Source organism: Fringilla coelebs, assembly GCF_963513975.1.
Source record: "Fringilla coelebs genome assembly, chromosome: 16".
Classification (NCBI taxonomy): domain Eukaryota; kingdom Metazoa; phylum Chordata; class Aves; order Passeriformes; family Fringillidae; genus Fringilla; species Fringilla coelebs.
Window position 1 is genome coordinate 10,366,208 of NC_140042.1, and position 18,855 is coordinate 10,385,062.

Genomic DNA, 18,855 nt, shown 5'->3' on the forward strand with positions numbered 1-18,855 from the left:
GATCTGCCTGATGGTCTGGGCTCTTGGCTGCGCCTGCCCTGCTGCCTTGCCTGGGTATCAATTTCTAGAAGTGAATTGCTTTAAAGGCTTTTTATCTTTCCAATAATTCCTTGCATAGTAAAATTAGAATGAACGTAATGTAAATACCTAGGACTTCTCAAATACTGGCATTAGTTTAAAATAATCACCCCTTCTAGGTCTACAGCTGTGCTGAAAGTGACAGTTTTTTAAGGACAATATGTGTGACCAGATATGTTGCTGTAATGGCTGGATGAATCCAAGAGCAGATGTTTGGAAAGCTGCAGGCAGTAATGGTACTTCATCTCAGATCAGACTTTGCAAGTGCTGAAATTCTTCACAGCTTGCCCGATACTTAAATTCATATTTTTAATATCCTTAGATATTTCAGCTGAAAATGTGTAACAGAAATTATTAACATTATTAACTCTATAAGCATGAGTTACACTACTTTGGAATAAGTAGATCTGATGTAATTCACTCAAGAGCAGTTATACAGAACTTTTCTTGCCAATGATTCACTTCTCTATTCTATTAGTAGTATATGACTTTTCAGCAAGGAAGGCTTTTGCTTTTTTAAATAACATTACTGTGCAAAACTTACTATATTCATATCCTGTTTATTTTGTTAGAAAAACTAGCCATGATGCTGCATCCAGCCTTCTTCCCTGCATTTACACTAGATCCAGCTTCTAAAGGAAGCATGCCCATGTGCTTGAACCTAAATGCTTAATAGAATGCTGTTTCAGTTGATGACAACATGGTCAATGTCTTTCATTTTGCTTCTAATTAGACTATGCAAAAAAAGTTTCCATTCTCCAGAACAGTTTTATCTGCTCAGCTTTTTCTGTCCAAACGATCCATCACACTGTCCTATTAACTGCTCTGCATTAAGGTGAAGACAAATGCTGAGGCAATAGTAGACAGGCTTTTGCTGGGAGTGCAGGCTCTGCTTTGCAAAGTCCCCTGTTTGGGAGTCTAAGACAGGGGCTGGGATTGCAAATACAGCAGCTAATATATGCTTTGAACCATTTGGTTTTTATGTAGGTATTGGCAAAATTCTACTACTTCTGGCATTGCAACTGCTTCAGGATTCCCCTTCTAAATTTTGCTTTCTAGCTCAGTAACTATGGTTTTTGGTAATGGTGGCTTTATCTGTAGCCTGACCTTGGCAGCTGATCCTGCCCATCCTCCATTTTCGGAGGTGCAGTGCATGCTTCAGTTATGTTATCAACACACTGCAGAGATGAGCAATTACTTAAATTTCTTGGCTTTAGCTATGTGCTTACTCATGAAACTAGATGCTTTACTCATCTCCTTGTGAGACATGGGAGGGTGGTTTGAGGAGTTAAATAGAACTTCAGATCTCTGATAGAGAATGTCAGAAATTTAACTAACATGATAAAGAATTCAGTCTTGTGCTGGTTTAGTAGGCCTTTAAAAAAACCATCCTAATAATACCCCAGAAGCCTGACTAATGCATGGTAGTTTGTTGCCAGCAGCTACTGTAGAATAAACAAACCCCAAAGAAGATCCATGTGGAGTGAAGGATTGAAAATGTTTTCAAAACTGGTTCTTTTGGTCAGTTGCAATGGAGACATAATCACACTGAGTACAATTACCATGTGTCTCCCCATGAGATGCATCATGGAAAAGACTAAAAACCAGGTCCCAGTTTTACTGAAATGTCATAACATTGATACTGTGACTTAAACTGTTAGTTCATTACTTATCTGCTGGTAAATTAAAGCTATTTCAGATGTGACTGCAGGGGTGTAGTGACTTGCTAGTGAACAGTTGGCTGAGTATAAAATCTCTAAAATACTTAAATTAACTTGTCCGTGAATTATTGAAAGTATATGATAGTGAAACAGATACCTCAGTGATATTTTTAATGTTATTTCCTTGCCTTGTTTAATCATGTCATTGTTTTACTGTGACTCCATAGAACAAGAGAAAAAGTGCAATTTTGACTTTTTTTTTTGAGATTTCAAAGGATGAAGTATTCCATTATTATAACTTCTCGATGTCCCTGACAAATTTTTTCAACCACATTTTAGCAGCTATATTTGTTGCCTGTACTTCCCTGTGCTTATTATTTCTTCACTACTGTACTTCCTGATATTTTTACCCTCTATTAACTGTTTTCTTTTATAGCTTTCCCTTATTCTTATTCTTGTTTCCAGAGCTTTGGTTGCAGAAGAGCATTGAACATAAATTGTCAGGTTACTAAAAATACAGTTTGCCTCTCCTACTTAATGGCTGTTACTTTTGGAGAATGTGCAGTGGTTTCCAGATGTTCAAATGAAGCATAACAGTTACATTGTTTACTGCAAATTCTAATGGTGTTTGATTCTTTCATACTTCATTTTATGTGGCTTATTAGATGTATATTTGCAGATAGTGAAGACAGTTTTGGCTCTGCTAGTCAGGTAGACCTCACTTATAATGACTGTTGAAATAAAAAGGGTTAATAAAATTCCATTTGTATTGATTTTTCACAACCTTCTACTCCATGAATATAAGATATAGCACAGAGTAATCTAGTTCTTTATATAAATGATGCAATTGTCTTGAGCAAAGATTTACAAATCCTTCTGTAATACACAACATCTAAGGTTGGCATTGCACTTCTGTCAAAATACTTCAGCCTGTCCTAAATTTGTGTTTAATATCTGTGAGGGAAGAGGACAGAGCACTGTGGTATTTTTGGGGTCCCCTGTCGTGGGGAGGAAATGATGAATCTAACTCCATGTTCTTAGAAGGCTAATTTATTATTTTGTGATATTATATTATATTAAAGAATACTATACTAAAACTATACTAAAGATTAGAGAAAGGATACTTACAGAAGGCTTAACAAGATACTAATTAAAACTCGTGACTGCTTCCAGAGTCCCAAGACAGCTGGATTGTTTGGTCATTAAGTAAAGCCAATTCACATGAAACAATCAAACAACCACCTGTTGGATAAACAATCAAACAATCACATTCCAAAGCAGCAAAACACAAGAGAAGCAATCAGATAATTATCGTTTTCTTTTTCCTCTGAGGTTTCTCAGCTTCCCAGGAGTAGAAATCCTGGTGAAGGGATTTTTTCCATAAAATATGAGAGTGACAGAGCACACCTTCCTGTGCTGAATTGCAGGACACTTGCATCTTATTCAGAGAACAGGTAAGCTAAAGGATCTCCATTGCCTCTGATCAGGAATCCTCAACTGAAGGATTCTCTCTGTAGACACCTCCAGTGTCTCCTGAAATTCAATGAATCTTTACAAGTTTATACTTATAAATGGGTGCTAATTCTGTGGTCTGAACTGGCAGACCCAGAGTTCTGTAGATATTAGATGGAGTTTTGTCCTGCTCTGGATGGGTAATATTCTAAGGGAGCACAAAACAAGTCTACCACAGATGTGCAGGCATGTAAAAAGCATAGATCAGCAATTATAGCATTCAGTATTGCTATTCTAAATCTTCCAAACATATTGCCTTTCCCAAGTTGGTCTCCTTACATAGGATTGCCTTACTTTTGTTTATGGTCTTATTATTGAAATATATATGGAAAAGCCATGTAGTGCCTGTGTATGCTAATGAAAGTGCTGCTCTGTGTATATTGTACTGTCCTACTGCCCATACTCTTTGCACATCTTAAAGGATCTTGACCTCTGGCAATCATTTTGAATTTACTTTCATTGTGCAGTGCTATTTGATCTGAAGGGATGCTTAAGTGGCTGAGTAACTGGATAAACAGAAACTGAGCTGCTTGAACAAAACTTCCTGGCAGAGAATATGGATGTGGCTGTGAAAGCAGAAGCCCATTAACTCTACTACTCTGCAAAAAACCCTGAAAATCCACTAACCTGAACACTATTTTGAATAATCAGGTAGTGTTTGTTACTGCTATTTGACTGCTCTAAAGTAAATATAAAATTGCTGCTTATCATGCTTGTATTTCATTTTTGTACTTGATGGCATAAATGCTGATGTCAGCCCATACTCATATGTATGCTAATCACTATTCTCTCCAGAGCAGTAGGAAAGCTTACGTAAAGACAGAACAATGTTGCCAGGTGTTTCTGCAAAACCCCGTGTATTGTTTCAAATACAGTGTTTCCAGTCAACTCCCACTTTTCAAAGATCAGCAAGTCACTGGTTTTCTGAGAACATTTTAGTAGGATAAGAAAATCAAGAGATACTTAAGTGTATTCTCCATAATGGATACTGTACATGACTAGGGAAGTAAATCAGCTTCAGTTTATTCCTAAGTGTCTTTACTGCACAGCTGCTATCAGATTTTCATTTAGAGATAAATGTTAAGTCAGTTTAATTTTGGTGCTAATAAGCAGTTTGCGTACTTGTTCTTGAGTAGTAAAAATACAACCCTTTATATGTGATTTTAACTACTTTTAGATACCTCATTCATATGCAGAAAAACCCTGAAATTAAAACATTTATTATCAGTGATGCAACTGCTTCTGAAATGATGCCTTTTATATATTTGACTATTTAACTAGAAATTTATGAGGAGGCTTTGAAAGAGAAGCTGGCACTGAGGATTTCCCCTTTTGAAATCATTCCTTCTCGTGCATTCTCTTTGGCTGCATGAATTCCTGCACTGTATCTTGTGCAGCTTGTGACCTGAAGAAACACTTTATATGCAAAGGCAAAGCCAGGAGTTTGTTAGCCTAATTAAAGTCTTGATAGTCTAATCAAAGAGTTATTATTAGCCTAGGAATAAGTATTTCACAGAGAGCAGTGTTTTAGAAAAGGTCTCAGTCATGATACAGTTAAACTTAGTATTCCATGCACCTTTGCATCTACCTCCTTCCCCCTGCTTTTTTATTCATCCATTTGCCACCCTTCTGTGCCCTAAGGTGAACAGGTGCAGCTTTCCTCAACAAGGAATGGGAGGGAAGTGACACCCTGGCAACGTTTCACAAGAAGGAAACTGATACTGATGATGCTGGTTTTTCTTCTTGTAGGACCCTCTTGGGGCTAATCCTGCTTTTAGTGCATGCTTACTCCTTAGTCCTTCTTCATGTGTCTGGAATTCCACATTACAGCTGAATGTCCCAAAAGTAATAAATACTGCATACATATGTATATTGAGTGCTTATTCTTCAGTTTTTTGTCATATCTGGTTTTACCCAGCCAGGAAACTTGCATGTGTTTAAGGACCAGTAATCAACTATTCATAATCTGAATGTAGTTGAGATTTCCTTTAATTTCCTGTGCTTGTACTTTCATGCCCTTTGTCATCTTGTGCCTGAGCTGTTCTACACTACATTGTTATTCCAGTGTTGTAAATAGTTTATTCTAGAATAAACTGTTATTATGCTGCATTAATCAGAGGAATATCTTGCAGTTCCTGTAACAATAGGCCTTAGACCAGCAACTAAAACCAGCAACAGCATCTCCTGTTTGATCTCCAGACAGACCAGGACCAGTCCAGACCCCTCCTGAGGTTTGAAAGGATGGGTTCATGAGAAGCCTGTGATTTCTGACTGGCAATGGCAATATAATGCTGGTTTTGCTGCAGGCCAACAGAATCTTGCTGAATATTGTTTTGAGCTCAGCTCAGCCTCTGGCCTGGCACAGAGCTGCTCCCATGGCAGTGGGGGCTGTGGGTTTCATCCTCACAGCTCCAGTTTGCTGGCTGGCTGCTCTGGGAGGAAACAACCACAATTTAAAGGGAGGCTGAGTTCAGTTTTCCTGCATATATCAGTAATGGACCCCAACCCCAAAACCTCAAGCTGAAACACAAGCCCCTGAAAGTCAACATGGAGTGTGCCAGTAGATTCTGTAGTGTAAGATACAGAGGACAGTGCAAGTACCTTTTCCCTTAAATATTGCAGAGAAGAGACAGTCCATAAATCGTTTTTGCAGCTTCTTGTTTATGATTTTTGTTTTCTTGACATCTCTGTTCTGATCTCTCTATTAATTTAATCTGGATGTGCTAGGAGCTTTTTCAAATACAGTTGAGATTCTTCTGTGTTTTCCTTTCTTGAGAGCTTGTTCAAAGGTGCAAAAGAAGGGATCTCAATTTCAGGAAAAATCCTGAATATTTAATTTTTCATATCTCATTAAAAAATGCTAACTACTCTTGAAGACCTTGGGAATGCTTTTGATACAAAGTTAATTATATCCTTTCTTAATGTACTGTGAGAAGAGAATAATGCTTTAATGTTTATGGAAGAACTGCAGATACTGTCTGAAAAACTGGTACTGAGGCAGTTCTCCAAAAATGTTTAACACTACAGCTGTGTGTTTGTAATAGGCTATTATAATAAAGCATAAACCCCTTTACAGGATTTAAAACTGTAATTAGTAAGTGTGCTGTTGAGGACTGGGTCAGCTAAATGAGTGAAGTGGGTATTAAAATTCCTGTTGTGCTTACAGGTCAGTGAAAAACTGACTGCCTGCCAGCCTCCCTGACTCATCTTAATGCCTCAGAATTAAAATAAAGCAGTTAGTTTACAGATGAACTTGCTGCCCAAAGGTTGAAGCTAAGGATGAGGTGACTGATGGGAGACTAGACTGGAGTTCTGTGGTGTAAAAAGGATCACCAGTTTCAGGAATAACAAGTACTTTTATGGTACTTGCACAGGGCTCTAGATTTCCTTGGAACTGTGGGTTTGTGGGCACAGGGACAAGAGAAAGAGGAAGAGGTTTGTGAAGGATGTTGGTTTTAACCCTTTACTAAAGACAAAGAAAGGGCAATTAATTAAATGTTTATTTTAATATATCTGTTATTATGTGCCTTTTCATACCAATCTAAAACATCTGATTAACTCTAAAATACAAAAGTCTATTGCTTTTACATCTCATGCAAGGCTCAAATGCTTTAGATGAGACAGTAGTTTCTGACATGCTTCTTAAAGGTCTTAGTACAACATTTGGAGGAAGGTCACTTTATAATTATATACTTAAATGTGAAAAATAGCTAAGCTGCAACTAGCAACAGAATGAAGCATGTGGAATAAAGTAATACACAGTAGAGAGAGGCAAGTTACTAAATTTAGATAGGCTTCAAATCTGAGGGCCTAACCAAAAATATAAATTATTACTCAATTTCTTTGACTCTGAATGAGTTTATAATCAGGGTCTCTTGAATATCAGTGTTCTTAACTGATGTGACTCCAATCTTTGTTAATTCTTGAATAAGCAGTGGTGGAAATCTTCACCATTCCCTGTATTGAAATAGGTGAATATCAAAATTCCAAACCCAAGCAATACCCAACCCCCACCCTGGGCCAAACTAAGAAAAAAAAAATCACAAATCTAATAATGACCCAAGTAAGGTATGGCCTGAAAAATACATAAAATCTTGTCTGGAGAAAATACAAGTTTTTTCCTAGAAAGGGTGTATAGAAAGCTCAAGGTGTCACATTTCAGTTGTTACTTAGGTGAAATCTATATTGAATTTGAGAAGGAGCTCTGATTTGAAATACTGATTTGAATACTGCCTCAGATTGTACATAGCAAAAATAGGAACACTACTAAGTGGTGTTCCTAATGTTTTTTGGTCTGGATGGGTATGAAGTGAAGATTTGTGCTCAGGTGTCTCTTGCTTTATCAGTTGCTGCAGAGCTTGATTGTGGAACCTGTGTCATTCATGAACCTTCTCCAGAGAGTTTGCTTTATTGGTACCCCTCCATACAGGTAGGTGCATCCCAGGGAGAGGAGAAGTCAGCTGGGGAGTAAAATCCCTAGGCAATGCAAATTAATTCCCTTTTGCTTTATTACTTGTCCTGTGAATAAAATGAAGAAACTGCCCATCAGTCAGTGGCAGTTTACTGTGTGTGTCCCAGCATGGCACAGAAGGAATGCAAATCCAGCTGCAGAATGCTCTGTGGTGTGAATCATGCACCTGGGCAATGCTTAGCACCACCATTCACTGAAGAGCATCATCCGTCTTTCATCCTAAAACATTATTTCAGCTGGGATCATAAGGACAAGGTATTAAATGTAGGTTGGGAATTCTTTTAAATTAATTTAGAAAAGCTAAAGAAATCATTAAAAATGAACCCATTCAGAGCTGGAAAAGAAACCTTTGAAAATGCTTCATCTATGTTGTTGTGTTGTATAAGTGTTAATTAGAATGGTTCATTATACCTGTCTCCCAACTGCTTTAGTGGTAAATAGATGGTTTTTAGTGCTGCTGAATCAGTACTGGATCAGGAGTGTGTAAAGCAATCCCAGTTACCTGAACTGGCTGCTAATTGTGACATTCATGCTTTGCAGTTATGAAAATCTGAGCATTAAATTTTCAATATAATTGCCAGTGTGGAGACACCAGATTTCTTTTTTTTTTCTTTTGGTAATAGAACAGTAACTTTTTTTATTTTGTAAATGACTCTGGTGAAGGGGAAATACTCTTTGCTCAAACAATTCAGCAGGAAAATCAAGCTCATATTTTGTAATATAAGGTATTACTATTGATCTTGGCCAGAATTCCTCGCAGGTTGAAGGGCATTAGTCTGTGACTCTGAGTTGGTCTAATGCCACTGTTGGTGGTGTGAATGAATATATGCTGGCTGATTTTAAACTTAGTTAGTCTTAAAGGGTTTAGTTGCATTGTCACTTAATTTTGCATGGAATTGGGCTGACAGCCCAAATGATGATAAATGACTTTAGTTGTGTGTGACAGATTGGTGTGAGGGCAACTTCTGATGCAGAATGGGAAGCAAATATGGAAATAGTCATCTGCAGCTTGTTTGATGTATTTATATTTATTTGTAAAATAACTTTATAAATATGTGCTAGAAAAGAAGCTTCTACTTGAGAAAATTCATAAAATGCATGTAACAAATAGATGCAGTACATAGGATGTTGGAGAAGAAGGCAAGAGTGGGATTATAGAGAGACTTGCATGAGTCATTAGTGAAGACTAAATTCTTCTTGCCTGTATGGGCTGTGAAGCATGTGGATTTTGATTATTCCTAGGTCCTCCTTTTTAATTATTCTTAGGTCCTCCTTTTTTCTTCTGATTTCAGATCATAGCTAACTGTTAGTATAGCAAGAGAGGAAGCTTTCTCATTTTGCATAATTTGGTTCCAGACTTTGATACATTTTTTCATGTTCTTCATAAAGATAAACCATTTTCTTCCAGAGCCAAACTGGGAAAATGGGAGCCAGGCTCTGCAGCATTGTGTAAATGGAGGCATTGTGTCAGAGATTTTGTATTTTAGGTCAGTAAAGTGTTTTCTTTTTTGGGCCATTTACTGTTTTTGACTGGGAATTTGGAAATGTGGATTATATTTGGTTTTTATTTTTTAAATTAGAGCTGATATTCCCTATGGAAACATTTCTTTTCCAGAAGAGCAGCCTTTTGAGAAATTTCTGGCATGTTCTTTCTGTTATCAATTGAGAAGGGTAGGTAGATAGTGAGAAAGCCTGGGAGAAGAAAACAAACCAAAAGGAAAATGAAGTTGATTAGCTCATAATGAAAACATGTTAGGGAGATTGAAAGAAAAGCATCTAAAGTAAACAAAGCAAAAAATGATATTTGAGTGGGAGGTAAGAAGCTTGAAGAAGGATGGATAGGTTTTGAGGTTGTAAATCTTGAGAGGGAGGAGTTATTTCATCCAGATCTGGAAAAGGTATGAGTGGTTGGAGTAAAAGAAATAAAGAAGATAGAAATGGCTTTTGGCAGGTAATGCTGACTGTTTGTCTGCATTGTGAAAGAATATTCACTCTTGGCTTTTGGGCAAAGCAGCTGTGGGACATGCCCAGCTGAAACACTTTATTGGGCAGTGTTCAGTGGCAGAACTCTCTTCCTCTCCCCCAACTGCCTGTGCTCGGTGGATTTCATGCGCTCTTATCCTTATTGTTCACAAATGTCCCAAAGACATGGGTGAGCTGTTTGGAACAAATAAACAACGAAATCCTGGGAAAGCAGGTTGCCTTACCAGCTTGTTTGTGTCCACAACAGAAGGCCACAGTTGCCTTTGGCAGATCCGCCAGAAATTATCTCTCTTTTTACCCTAAACGGTGGCTCCTATGGGTTTTTCAGAAAGAATGAATTCATTGGTCAGAGTCACTCTCCAATTTTTTTTTTTTTTTTTTACAGAATGACATTTTTTGACTTAAAATTTTAAATAACAAAGCAAGTAACATTTAGTAGAATGAATATGCAAATTTGAAGGATAAGTAGCAATTTAGTAGTGATTTCAGTGCAACTGCCAGAAGGAGAAATAAAATGAAAGTAAAATAATCCCATCCCCCCCAGTATGAATTCCCTGAGTATGTTTAATTTGGGAGATGAACATTTTTCAGCCAAGTGAATGGGTGACACATATTTGCTGCTTGTATTGAGGCTGGAGCAGTAGAATATGTGTTGTCTTGGAAAGGAAAAAGTTTTATTGTTTAATTGTGTTTATCCCTTTTTATTCCTTATCCATAAAGAACATGATGAAAGTAGAAAAGCACAGAGGCACTTCTAGTGCATTGCCAGGCAGCAGGTGTCCCTACTTGGTTATTTATAGAGTACAAGAATGCATATCATGGAAATGGGCTGTGAATGGCCAGTGACCCATCTGTTTTATCTGCTGGGTTTTGGGACTGATTGTGTGGAAACTGACTTTTTTAGCTGAAGAAATTTGTGCTCATATTTGTGCTTCTGAACAAACCATTAGATAAGTGACTTTCTGCCATCCTTTTAGTTCTGAAAATTAGTCATATATGGTTTAGGTTTTTTAACAGGAGGCTCTTGCTGTAGACCTTTTCTCATTCCTGCTGAGCAAAGAGATTTCTTCTGGCCCTGAATGCATCATTCTGGATTGTAGCTATTTAGTACAGCTGATTTACTGATTTTGCCTGTTTTTTCATTACAAGTCTAGTGGTTTTTGTGTTTGCTCCTTGTCCCTTTTGGTTTCAGATTAGCTTGAAGAAATATCATTACCTACTTCCCAATACTTTTCTCCTCTCTCTGCATTAATCTGAGCTTGTGTCCCAGAATTGTGGCTGTCACTGAGAATATGTGAGCTCTGAATGCTTGCTTAGAAATATCCATTTTTTAGGATCTAGGTCAAAAGCTGATTCAAATGCAATAATTTATAATAATGAAACTAGGGCAAAACAAACAAACCAAAAGCCCTAAATGCAGTTTTTCAAGTATGGAGAGGGGGGAATAATCCATTACAAACAAAATGAGTTGAGAACAAATTACATTCTTTACCAAATGAAGCTGTACAGACCTTCTCAAGCAGCTTTAAGCACTGGTAGTTCCTTATGGCTCAGTCTTGCATTTTCAATTTGTGCAGGATGGTGACATCTAGAAATACAGTTACAGCTTTCAAAGAGCAGAAATGAACATGGTGAAGAGAAACTGTCTGACCTCCTTCAGTGCACATTGGTCTATTATAGTGTCACTACATAAAATGAAAATCTGCTCATTGATAGAAGAATTTCTTGTGATTGTGCATCACAACAATTAAAAACATTCCTATGTGTTGTAAGCGTCCGTGGTAATCTTATAAATAAACTGATCTTGTGCCCCTTCCATAATGATGAGGTTATTGCATCTTGGAGTTGCTGATATTATTAGGTCTCTTAAAAGTACATATATGCTGATTAAAATAAAATGTTGAATTTCTTTTCCCTTTGCTTACTTGCTTCAAAATTTGAACTTCCTATGGTGATATTGCTCCTGTTGCTCTGAGGTTTTAACACAGAGCTCATTATCTATTGAAATTCTGTACAAATGATGCCTTTTCTCCCTGGGATGTAGGATCTGTCGTATTAATTCAAACTGGATTTATTGGGGGGATATTTTTATGATTTTAACTAAGTTCCTTATACAACTAATACATTTTTAAGTGCAATTTTATTTATTCACACTCTGATATCAGAGGTAGTGGTTAACATTCACAACACTGTTGTGATGGAGAAAGGTATTTAATAGTCAGTGCATAGAGATTGCCCTCCCAGGTGGAAAGACTTGTAGGATAAATATTATGGTGTACTTCCAGTGGTTAACACAATTAATCCTTTCTCTAATCTCCTCAAAATACTTGATGAGGAAGGCAGAGGAGCCTCCTCTGGAGGTGCTGGGATCCTACAGGATCAGCACTTTTCTGGAGAAGTCAGGACAGTAAAAGGGGTACATAAAGAAAAAAGTTTTTAATGTGCTCTACTTAGGAGTAGAACTAGGACATACTTTTTTCTGGCCACTTATTTAGTCAGTAGATACAGATTTGGGTCAGCCAAAGGTATTATATTGCTATTTAATCCTATTTAAATTGTCCAGTTGTGACATAAATAATTTTGATGTTGTTTTTGAAACGGTGTTATCTTGCTTAGATAGCCATTTAAAGGTCAATATCCCAGCACTTCCTTCAAAATCAAGTTTTGGTTTAAAGTGTACAAAATTGTTTTCCTATCTTGCACTAACCACTGAACTGAAAATATCCTTCATTTACACAGCGATATTTGCAATGCTTCTTCTGGGGGAAGCTACAAACAATTCAAAGCTTCAAAGTAAATCTGCTTTAATGTGTTTAAAAACATGCAAGATATTCCTTGATGGGAAATAGAACACTTCTATATTATTATGTAATATTATGTAAGGATAAAGAAGCTGAGGAGAAAGGAGACTGACTCATCACCAAGAAAGCTGGTGGAAAAACATTTGCTCCTTTTCTCCATTACAAGAGTTTTGTGGATAACTGTATTGAGAGATTGTGAGGTGCTGAAATACAAGAAGTGGGAAACATATCTCTAGTTAGAAACAATTCCACACATTAATGTTTTCTCTTCTGTCCTGAATTTTGCACAGAGATCACTTTGCTTCTCTGAGCCATAAATTTTAAATGTTTTTGTAAAGGCAGGGTAAATGTGGTTCACACTGATTGCACACACAGAAATGCTCATCTGCTGGAAGAGAAGGAAGTGATGTGGAAGAGTTAGGAGTTACAGGTTAGGTTCTGGGCATGAGCTGCAGCATCTTTCCCTTCCACTTTGTGCCTTTTCACCTATTTAAAGTGATGTCAGTTTTCAGAACTGAGGCGCAAATTCAAACCCACTGAAGTTAATCCATGGTCCCAGTGCTGAGGCAGTGGGATAAAAATGGTTGATAAAAAGATTCTTCTGTTTGTTTTGTCATACAAAGAGCTGGTTCATCACAAGTGATGGCACTAACATTTAAAAAAATGTGGAATAGCTGAAGCTTGTTTCAGTGAGACTCAGCTTGCTTTGGCTATACCTCAGGTTCCTTTTCAAGGCTTCCTCAAAATCTCATACAGGAAAAATCACATGAATTTAAAACCTATACAGGAGAATGAAAATACAAAATCAGGTATGACTTTGGGAATGGCAGCCAAAACCTGAACAATCTTATTCAAGCTCTGTGTGTAGAGATGGATACTCTCATTGTATCTCCCTGTTTGCTGTCCCTTGTTTTATTTCCATCCAGAAATTTGCAGGCAGGCTATGACAGTGATGTAATTGTAAACTTTTAAATACAAAGAAGATAACAGCTCTACTTACAAACTTGGAATGCTCTTAAGTAGATGACCAGGGTTAGATTATGGCCATGGCCTTCACAAACTGATTTGAAAAGCATCAGGAGAAATTAAGCAATCTCAATTTAACAGAGCAAAACACTTCAAAACTCCAAGAAGTGAACTGAAATGTTGGTTTCTATTCAGAAAGCGTTTGAGATGTAGTGTTTTACCAGGATGAGGGAGGAGGGAAGCATTATGTGTTGTTTGTTTTGCTTGTGTGTGCTCTTCAGAGTACTTGGAGGCAGTTCATGTGCACACATGCTGTGACTGCATGGCTGTTATGTTCTATAAATGTTCCTGTGCCCCAGCAGATTAGTCTGGTAAGGACCTAAATCAGGGGATTTGTTCAGTGCTATCTATGCTCTGCCCAATTTCTGTTTGCTGCTTATTGTGACTGTGTCTGAAGGGTTAAATGTGCTATTCTTAGCTCTGTTTCTTTGCCTGCTTGTTTCACCTCTGATGCAATGCAGTGCTGGAACTGCAATGCATTGTCAGTTTACATCACATTACACCAGTAACAATTTTTAAATCAGCACGAGGTAATGTGATTTGTTTTCCTTTCCTGTGGTTAGATGTCTACTAAGTAATCAAGGCTGCATGCTAATGACTCAAGAGTAGTTACAGATCATACCTTGACAAAGTAATTTGATGTGGACACTATGTGGATAGCTTCTCAAATAGTTTTTGTGTAAACAATATAAATATAGCTGTGCACTGGAAATCTTCAACCCAGTTTTGAATGTAGTTTCTATGCAGAATCAAACTAAAATAACTTGCTTAATGTAGCTTTGGATTATTTCATGTAGAATAGACTTTATTTTTCAAAATAATGCAGTTGACTAGGATAATCTGTTTTCCTTGTTGTTCTATCCAACTGATTTTCTTGAAATAATAGTATAGACAGGGGGAATTTTTCTATTAGTTGCTAGAGTTTTGCTCTGAGGACAAATATGTTCCAATCATATGTGTGGTATCATTCTGAACTTCCTTTCTTGACAATTGGACAGAACCACAGAGATTTTTTTTTCCTTAGCTCATGCAACAGGATTTAAATGAAGTGTCAAACTAGGAAACATTATAGATGAGTGTTCTAGATCCAACTGAGAAACTGCAGTACAGTTGCAGGCCTGGATTTTAAACTTAGCCTGAGACAATGTTAAGTACTTGATTTGAGGGCAATTTAAGGTCTCAGTGAATCATTTCACTGCTGCCTACAGAAGTGTAAGAGACTGGAAGAGTGGCATTTACACCACATAGGAATGGAGGAATTCTCACTGTGTGGAATTAGTTCCAATGAATCTATAAGCAACCTGTATGGAAGACAATTTTAACGAGCTTAGTCATCCCTGTGCTGCACTTGGAAGGCATGGTAACTGCTGAAATGACTGACTGGAGTTCTAAGTTTACCTTTCCTATAGAACAAGGTGCAGCGTGCAGTTGCTCTGTGCTTATGCAAGACTGCTGTTCTTGGGTGACATGCAGCAATTTTTAGGTAATTGCCATGCAAGGCAATGTATGGAGCTGCTTTTTGTCCCCTTGAGTAGTTTTAACATCCTTTGACTTTTAGACCATCTTTCCATCCATTTTAGGGAGTGGATTATATCCTGCTGTTCCCTTTCCTTCTCTCAGAGGGAGGTCGAACACTGGGATGCTGTTCAGCTTGATAAGAGTAGTCATAGAGGAATTTTGGGATTTAGCCAGAGCTTTAACTATTCAGCAGCTCTTGTGAGTGAAGTAAATTACCCTGAGCATATGACACTTCAAGAGGAGCATTTTATACAGTGACGTACTCGATGCTAAGAATAGCCATGACTTCATGTGGCTAGATTAACAATCACGTGCTCCAGAGGTGATGGATGTGGAGTCCTTCAGGGTGCATGTCCTTCTGCAGGATGTGCTGGGTTCTCTGGAGTCACTGGAACGTGTCTGTGTGTGACACTTGGTAGTGTGTGTATTTAGCTGCTGCAGGGCATGGTTTGAGACATGGCTTTGTAGGTTGAGTCTGCATCTTGGTCTAAGTGAACAACTGTCAAATCAGACCTTATTTTGAATGGTAAATAAGATTGTAATGACCTGTGCCCTTTTCTTCAGGAATAGACAAAAAGTAATTTCAGTATAAGAAATATAAGGGAAACAGTTCCTTTCTGCAGTGAACCCCTTGGTGTGCTTTATCAGTAAAATATTTGGTGAGTTTATAGATGATTAATCATTTGTGTTTTAAAAAATAAATTTATTTCCTTTTTAGTCTTTCTTTTAGAAATTGAGTGCTTCATACTATAATGTTTATAATGTTGTCAGATCTTGTGTGTGTTTATTCCTCACATTTATAAAATTAACTTATTTGGAAAACAATCTGAGAAAATACTATTGACTTATCTCTAGAAACTGAGCTTTATTCCTGCCTATGCTTTCCTCTCAGCAGTCTAAGTGCCTTAATTGATCATCTTGATATGAGGTTTAACTCAGCAGTTAATTGAACTTCAGGGAGTAAAATACACTTTTGTTTACTAAACTGCTGTTGGGCTGGTGAAGACATTGGACCAGCCAAAGCTCCACTGCATTGAGTTAACAATTCAGAGACAAAACATGGGTGTAGATCAAGGTAAGATGCAGATTATCTCAAAGCTTCCAAGAGAAATATGGAGAAATATGTGTTGAAAGTATCAAACCTTCCTGGACCTAGTCTGGTTGGTTGGATAAAAGAAAAATTATCAGAAGAAAAATTATCCAAGTTACCCAACAATCTATCCTGATGTGATGGGGCATATTTGGGGTATCTCCATGACATGGTGTGCAGGACAAGATAGATTTTGAGATAGTACAGTTTTGCATGCACATAATTTGGGTGATCTCTGAAGGAATACAGGTCTTTGTCATTCAGACGATAGCTAGGTGTTCTTTTTTTTCTTCAGAATTTGCCCCACTAAGATTCTTGGAGGGCATTTCTCTTGGGGGGTCTCTCTATCCACCTGTAGTCTCTTCTGAAGTTGGAATTGCCTGTGTAAGTGATGATGGTGATGTTTTAATGACTCTAAATCAGTAAGAACTGGCTATGATAAACAGCAAAGGATTGTCAGCATCAGGGAATTTTGCCTTTTCCAAATACCATAGTGTTTATCAGGGCATGGAACTGGAGTTCCATGCCCTGATAAACACCATGGTATTTTAAACAGATGTTCTAGATAACTTAGATGAAAATCTGTAAGTGTTGTTTTGCAGCTGTGCATGGTGATGACTGGTGGAGCTGATAAAGGTTTGCAGAAGATAAATCACCAACAGAATCTCTGTAAATTATAGGAAGATGTTTTCAAAATAATGAGGGGTTAAAATGATCTGCTTAAACCCCACTGCATGCCTCCTGTCTGAAGACTGAGCCTAATCCTAGCTCAGAGCATTAAGATGTCCCTGTCCCATCCCCAAAAATGGGATTGTTGAGAAAAAAAAAAATCATCCCTTCCAACCTTATAACTTACTCCTGGAGTAAACAGCCAGTCTAGGAATTACTGTTATTAAAAAAAACATTTTGTTCAACTGGGGTAAGAATGAAAGCTGAAATTTCTGCAAGGAGTAAACACAAAGTCTATTTTTCATTTTGTTTTTGAACCTTGAAGTGTTTGGGATGAAGAGCTCTTTCACCTGTGTTCAAGGACGACTGCTGATCACCAGCAGAGATGAAAAGTCAGCTGGTAAAAAATATGTTGTTTCAAGTTTTCAGAACTTGCATCAAGGAAAACTTGGAACCATGAAGCAAATCTGTGAGCTATGACAACAGTGAGATCACTAAGGTTAAGTGGCTATTTAACACTTGGGGTGAATATAAACTCAGTGTGTTTTGAAATTTAAAAAAGAATATAGATCCTGTATTCAGTATCTGCTCCATGGGATAAGAAAATGCTGTTTGTCCTGCAAATACTAACATTTTTTGGATTTTGATAAGAGAGTCTGTGTAAAGGTGAAAGCAATACAAGGTAAACACTGATGGAGTAGCTCCTGAACCCTTGTCCAGTGTTGTGTACCTTGCAAGAGGGCACTGTTCCCCACTCAGCAAGGCAGTCTGAAAAGGAAGTCTTATCTTTTTGGTTATCTTCCATCATTTTAGCTTTCTGGCTAAAACCAAGAAAGCAAGAAATCTGTCTGATCTTTGCAGATGAAAGATAAGATCTGGCAGGCTTTAAACTGGAGCAATATTCATGTTCCTACATATATCACAGTTATTTTGGAGTCTGTATGATAGAAAGGACTGGTGGGAACAGAAATAGTTGTGTGAGGGTAGATAGCACACAGCCGTCTGCCGAGTGAGATTACAGTTAATTGGCTTATAAAAATTAAGCAATTATATTAATTCCAGAAAGTGGCTCTGGGACTGATTTTTTTCAATAAGTTGGTGAAATAACTTCAGATGTTTATATTTTTTAGATGTTTCATATATATAATTGTTGCTTAAAAACCCTAATCCTGCATGTGTTTGAGTGTTGCTGAATGTTTGTAATGTATGTATATGGTCAGGTGAAACAAAACAGGATATTTATAGTTCAAAATATATACTTGAGCATATACTTGACTATCTCATGAGTTTCAGAAGTTTAATACTTGTGTTCATATATCAGATCTTGTTTAGCAGATGGTATTTAAAAAAGTAGTTGATCTCAATGCAAGAATGTCATTGAGGTAAGCATGGGTTTAATTTGTATCCATTTAAGTTGCTCTAATGAAGTCACATTTATGAAGTCATTCCAGTAGCTCATAGAAGACTCGTTATTTGAAAAAAATAACTTTTTTTTGCTTTTTAAGTTTCTTAATGGCTATTATAAAGCTCATCAGAGAGGATGCATGTACATGCATAAAAATTTAAAATGCATTTAGGCATTTATATTCAAATACAAAAACAACACAAATCTTAGTGCTAGTTACTTATGTCACTGAATGTGGGTGGAATTGTCTTGAATGTTGACCTGGCTTGGAAAGATCAGAGAGCAGCAACACTGCAAGCCAAGTCTGCAGTCAGCATCCTCCTCCTGGGTGTCACTGAGGCTCCCACCTATAGGATCCACTTCATCTCAGCCTCTGAACTTGAATTCTTTCTCAAAGCAACTTTGAATATATTTTGTGTCACCCGGAGAACCAGGAGCTTCCCATTTCTTGACCTCTCTTTGCAGAATTCATGCAGGAATTATTTTCTTTTGTCCCATTAGGACAAGAAAGGAAGGAAGAATAGGATTTGTGACAGTAATTTTTTTGGGAAAAGACCTCTTTAAACCTGTATCTTTTGGCTATAAAGAAACCACCACAAACAAAAGGTACGTCTCCTCCTAAGGATTAATTCCATAAATAA